This window comes from Galeopterus variegatus, unplaced genomic scaffold (assembly GCF_000696425.1).
Source record: "Galeopterus variegatus unplaced genomic scaffold, G_variegatus-3.0.2 Scaffold2039, whole genome shotgun sequence".
NCBI classification, from domain to species: Eukaryota; Metazoa; Chordata; class Mammalia; order Dermoptera; family Cynocephalidae; genus Galeopterus; species Galeopterus variegatus.
In genome coordinates, this window is record NW_007728150.1 from 79990 (window position 1) to 86381 (window position 6392).

Sequence of the window (6392 nt, forward strand, 5' to 3'; positions counted from 1 at the left end):
ATCCACAGCCCCTTCTAGGGCTTAGGGAGTAGGATGCTTCTTTGGTGGCTGGTGAAGGTACACTTTAAGTTGATCTGTGAAAGACGGGGAGGTGGGAATGTTCATAGAGCCCTGTCACTCTTACCATAACAGACAGGCCAGCAGAGGGGACTGAGCACAGACTCAGGTCCTGGCCCAGCTGTGTCAAGCACTTGCTAGGGCCTGTCTAGTAAGGGGTGTGGGGAAAGGGTCATGAGGCCCCTCTGGTCATGGGATCCCTGCTTTGGGTGGTGGCAGTGCCTGGATGTCAGGGGTGGGGGCAGATGGGGAGACTGCTTTAATTTATCCCTTATAAGTTCAGGACATTCATGCTGGGAGCCTGGGCCCTTTAAGTTGAAAAATGTGCCCACTTGGCCCAGTGACCCAGGGTTGAGGAGACTGACCGAGATCTGAACCCTCAGCATCCTTAGCGTCTTTCATATGGATAGAGTGAGGACAGATGACCCGATCGTTCTCCGGAGTCCTCCAGGCCCCCAGGTGAAAAGTGGCTGAAACCATAATGGTATAAGAATTGTTGACAGAATGATTTTCACTATAAAAAGTTACTTACTTTTTCAGAACCTATTTTATAGGTAAGGAAACTGAGGCTCAGGGAAGTTAAGTAACATGTCCTAGTGCTAAAGCCACACAGAGTCCCAGCTCTAAAAACCAATACTGCTGACTTTAGGCCCAGGAAAGAAAGGATTTTTAAAAACTGAAATTCTTCTCCCCAGTCCTGATTTCGCCCTTTGTTTCCCATCAGCTGGGTGGGCTCCCTCAAGCTAGGCTGTGGGCTGACTCTGCTTTCTGCAAAGCGTGGGAGGAGGGGCTTGGATGTCCTCGCCACGTGTTGGTTCTGCTGGGAGCAGCTGTCTCCTGCCCAGCTCCCACCATACACCTGCCCTGCCCTTCTCCTGTTCTCTGTATGCTGCTCACAGCTGCCATTTCCAACCTCCATGAAGAGAGCCGCTGCTCCTTTCCTGGCCTCTGGCCCTCTAACTCCAGGCACATATTAATCAGTGAGAAGAACACCTCCTTCCATCGGCCCCAGTCCGCCACACCCACCATCACACTTAGGCTCGCTGCAACCCTGCCAGTGGGCAAAGCAGGTTTCTCCAGATTGTAGTTGGGAACTGAGGTTTAGCACAAGGGATGTCCACACCCACCATCACACTTAGGCTCGCTGCAACCCTGTCAGTGGGCAAAGCAGGTTTCTCCAGATTGTAGTTGGGAACTGAGGTTTAGCACAAGGGATGTGAACTTAGCACTCTCCCTGTGCCAGAATATTCTGTCTACCATGTCTCGCTGATGGCCAATGCCGCTAGGGGTAAAAGGCAACCTGGAGGTCTTGATGAGTAGAAAGTGGACCTCAGAAAACAAGGTTGTCTCTGGAAGAGATGAGCATTCTGTTGTGGATAACCTTAAGGGGTGGGACTTACTCTGACAGCCAGTTTTGACATCTGAAAGGAAAGATTATGAGATATTTTTAAGGAACACATGCAAGAGCTCTTGGGGGTAGGCATGGCCTCTGAGTCTAGCTCAGGAAAAGGGAGCAGTTGTAAATGCATTCAAGAATATTCACACTTTCAAAAGCTTCAGGTAGCCTACCTGTGTGTCTTAGTGCCTCTTTGGGCCTCTGTAAACAGCAAATCGATTGAGCGTCAGACTTGTTTTCATAGCTGTCCCCCACACTGGGAGTATTAGATGAAGCAAAGCTTTTATTTAGTTCCTGACAGGTAATTAAATTTGCCTCTGCATCAGTTTGTTCTTCAGCCAAGGAGCCAGGAGTAGCATTCTGAATGGCTGTAGCCATTTGCTGGAATATTACAACTTAATTTTGCCTCTCAAGTTGCAAGTAGAGATCTTGGCTCAGTGGAAAGTTTGACTCAGGGTTGGGGCTCTAGGTTGGAGGTTTCATTTTTTCCAACAGGAGTCTGCTCTCTGACAGTCTCAAACATGGGAAAGCCCCATTTCCACGTTTTCTCCACAGTGATGACCTGTGGAAAGAACTAAAAGTTACAAAGTAAAGAAAAAGAGCAATTGGCAATAGCAAGGGAGGAACACAGTGCCTTCCAGAAGACCTGTTTCTTTGGGAATCACGGTTTATTTCAGTGACAGAAGTTCTGGATTCTGTGTTCATTGCAAATGCCAGAAAGAGCTACCATGGTTCTGAGAGTTTTTATAAACAGCTTGTCAGATTGTGGCGTGCAGGAGGGCCCTGATAGATGCAGCTTCCCAAGAGACACAGGTACGTGAGCGCCTCCCGGTGCACCTCGCCTGGACTCCGAGGATGGGGTGGCAGCTCCTCAGCCCTGCTCCTTCCTGGTGTTGGGGGACAATCTTGCTCCTTGTTCCAGAATCAAGTGAAAGAGAATTTACAGCTCCTAGGCCTGAGCTTCCCCAGGTGTTCCTTCTCTGAGTTCTAATGGAGCCAGTTCCAGGACTTTTAAAAATGATTTTCTCTTCTCCTCGAGGGTCAGCAGTTGCATTCTGATGTGTCAAAGTATTTTTCTTTATCCTAATCTTCACTCAGCGACCGCTTTCCATTTGAGGAGCCATATCTCTTCAATTTTAAAAACTCCCAGCATCATCCCTTTGAATGTTGCTTCTCTGTTACTCCTTCGTTGTTTTGTTGTTTTTTTTTTTTTAAAATTTATGGAGCTTCTATTAAACATCTGTTTGAGCAGCTCAATCTATCCTGCAGGTCTCTTAAACTGCATATACACAGGGGTCTTCAAAAAGTTCATGGAAAGATTCATATTATCTTTTAATTCTATTTTTCTATGAATATTTTGAAGTACCCTTGTACCTTGGTACTGTCTTCTAATTTATTGTTTCTTCCTTTAACTATATACCATGTAGAATTTATTCTATTAATTTTTTTTATTTGGTTAACTAAATTTTTTATCTCCAAGATTTTGGTTTGCTTTATTTTTATCTCTCTCTCTTCTTAATTTTTTTTTTGTTTCATAATTTTAAATATTTGTGTTAATTCTTCCTTTACTTCTTTTGCCTCCTATACCTAAAAATACTTATTCTATATTTGCATTTAGATTTCTCTATTATTTTCACTTCATTTGAAATAAAGTCATTCCCTGATTGTTGAAGTTTTAGGCTGTTTTTTTCTTTTTCTCTTTTATATTTTATTTTATTATTTTTTGAAGCATAACTTATTGTACATATCTGTGGGGTACAGTGTTGAACACTGATACCTGTGTGCATTATGTGATGCTCAAATCAGGATAATTAGTATATTCAACCTTACATGATGAAATCATTTTTTGTGGCCCTTCACCAATTTCTCACTAATTCCCCCTCCCCCACCATTTTCCCACCTCTGGCGGCCTCAGTTCTGTTCTCTTCTTTTGAAAGTTCAACGAATTATTGTGACTGTTGTATCTTTGTCTTCTTAAATTTATTTTATTTTTTTTAACTCACACTTATCAGTGAGGACATGTGATATTTCTTTCTGTGCCTGGCTTATTGCACTGAACATGATTTTATCTAAATTCATCCATGCTGCTGTGTATGGCAGAATTACATTCTTTTTATGGCACAGTAGTATTCCGTTGTGTACATACACCACATTTTCCTTATCCAGTTGTCCATCGATGGACATTTAGGTTGATTCCAACTCTTGGCTATTGTTAATAGAGCTGTGATAAACATGGGAGTGCAGATATCCCTTTGACATGGTGATTTCTATTCCTTTGGGTATATACCCAGCAGTGGGATTGCTGGATTGTATGGTAGTTCTATCTGTAGTTGTCTGAGAAATCTCCATACTGTTTTCTATAATGGCTGTACTAATTTACAGTCCCACCAGTGGTATAGGAGGTTCCCCTTTCTCCACATCCTCGCCAGGATTTGTTATTCTCTGTCTTTTTTATAATAGCCAGTCTAACTGGTGTGAGATGGTATCTCAATGTGGTTTTGAATTTCCCTGATGCTTAGTGATGTCGAGCTTGTTTTCATGTGCCTGTTGGTCATTTGTGTATCATCCTTTGAGAAATGCCTATTTTGCTCCTTCGCTCATTTTTTAATAGGGTTACTTGGTTTTTTTTCTGTTGTTTGAGTTTCTTGTATATTCTGGATATTAATCCCTTGTTACATAATAGTTTGAAAATATTTTCTCCCATTCTGTAGGTTGTCTTTTTCACTCTGTTAATTGTTTCTTTTGCTGCACAGAATCTTTTTAGTTTGGTATAATCCCATTTGTTTAATTTTTCTTCTGTTGCTTGTGCTTTGGGGTCTTATTCATAAAATCTTTGCCAAGTCGTATTTCCTGAAGTGTTTCTCCTGTGTTTTCTTTTAGGAACTTTATAGTTTCAGCTCTTATATTTAAGTCTTTAATCCATTTTGAGTTGATTTTGGTATATGGCAAAATGTACAGGTCTAGTTTCATTCTTCTACATATGGATGTCCAGTTTCGCAGTTTCTACAAATGGATGTCCATTTACTGAAGGGGTAGTCTTTTCTTCAGTGTATGTTCTTGTTGCCTTTGTCAAAGATCAGTTGGCTGTAAGTATGTTAGTTGATTTCTGGGTTCTCTATGCTGTTCCATTGATCGAAGTGTCTGATTTTAATGCCAGTACCATGCTATTCTGGTTACTATAGTTTTGTAGTATAATTTGAACTCAGGTAGTGTTATGCCTGTGGCTTTATATTTTTTCCTCTCAAAGTTGCCTTGGCTATTTTTGTCTTTTGTTGTTCCATATGAATGTTAGGGTTGTTTTTTCTATTTCTGTGAAGAATGTCATTGGTATTTTGATGGTGATTGCACTGAATCTGTAGATTGCTTTGGGTAGTATGGACATTTTCACAATGTTAATTTGTTCAACCCAAGAGCATGGAGTGTCTTTCCATCTTTTTGTGTCTGCTTTAATTTCTTTCAACAGTGATTTGTAGTTCTTGTTGTAGAGATCTTTCATCTCCTTCATTAACTGTATTCCTATTTATCTCATTTTTTGGGTGACTATTGTAAATGGGCTTGCTTTCTTGATTTCTTTTTCTGTTAGTTTGTTGTTGGAGTATTAAAACACTACTAATCTTTGCATGTTGATTTTATGTCCTGCAATTTTACTGAAGTCATTTATCAACTCTAAGAGTTCTTTTGTAGAGTCTTTAGGTTTTTCTATATATAGGATCATGTCATCTGCAAACAGGGACAGTTTGACTTCATTTTTTCCCAATCTGGATGTCCTTTCTTTCTTTCTCTTGCTAGTACTTCCAATACTATGTTAAAAAGGAGTGGTAAGAGTGGGCATCCTTGTCTTGTTCCTGTTCTCAAGGAAAAAGCTGAAAGCTTTTCTCCATTCAGGATGATATTAGAAGTGGGTTTGTCACATAAAGCTTTTATCATGTTGAGATACTTTCCTTGTATACCTAATTTGCTGAGAGTCTTTATCATGAAGGGATGCTAAGTTTTGTCAAATGCTTTTTCTGCATCTATTGAGATAACCATATGATTTTTGTCCTTGATTTTGCTGATGTGGTATATCACATTTATTGACTTGCATATGTTTAAATATATGTGTCCCTGGGATGAATCCCACTTGATCATGGTGTATAATTTTTTTGATGTGTTGATGTATTCTGTTTGCTAATATTTTGTTGAGGACTTTTGTGTCTATGTTCATCAGAGACACTGGCCTGTAGTTTTCTTTTTTTGTTGTATCTCTGTCTGGTTTTGGTATCAGTGTGATGCTTGCCTCATTGAATGAGTTTGGGAGAATGGCCTATGTTTCAATTTTGGGGGAATAGTTTGAAGAGAATCACTATTAATTCCTCTTTAAAGGTTTGGTAAAATTCAGCAGTAAAGCCATCTGGTCCGGGGCATTTCTTTTTGGGAAGACTGCTGATTACTGCTTCAATCTCATTGCTTGTTATTGGTCTGTTCAAGTTTTCTGTTTTTTCTTGATTCAGTCTTGGTAGTTTGTATGTGTCCAGGAATTTATCTATTTCCTCCAGGCTTTCAAATTTGTTGGCATATAGTTTTTTAATAATAGAAATGTGTAATGTTTCTCTGTTGTGATGTCTCCTTTTTGATTTATAATTTTTTTATTTGGGTCTTCATGCTTCCTTTTTTAGTTAGCCTAGCTAATGGTTTGTCTATTTTGCTTATTTTCTCAAAAAGCCAACTTTTTTTTTTCCCATGGCTGACCAGTATGGGGAACCAAATCTCTGACCTTGATGTTACAAGGCTACACTCTAACCAACTGAGCTACCGGCCAGCCCTCAAAAACCCAACTTTTTGTTTCATTGATCTTTTGTATCTTTTTTTTTGGGGGGGGGGTGTCTATTTCATGTAGTTCTGCTCTGATCTTAATTATTTTTTTCTACTAACTTAGGGATTTGATTGTTCTTATTTTTCT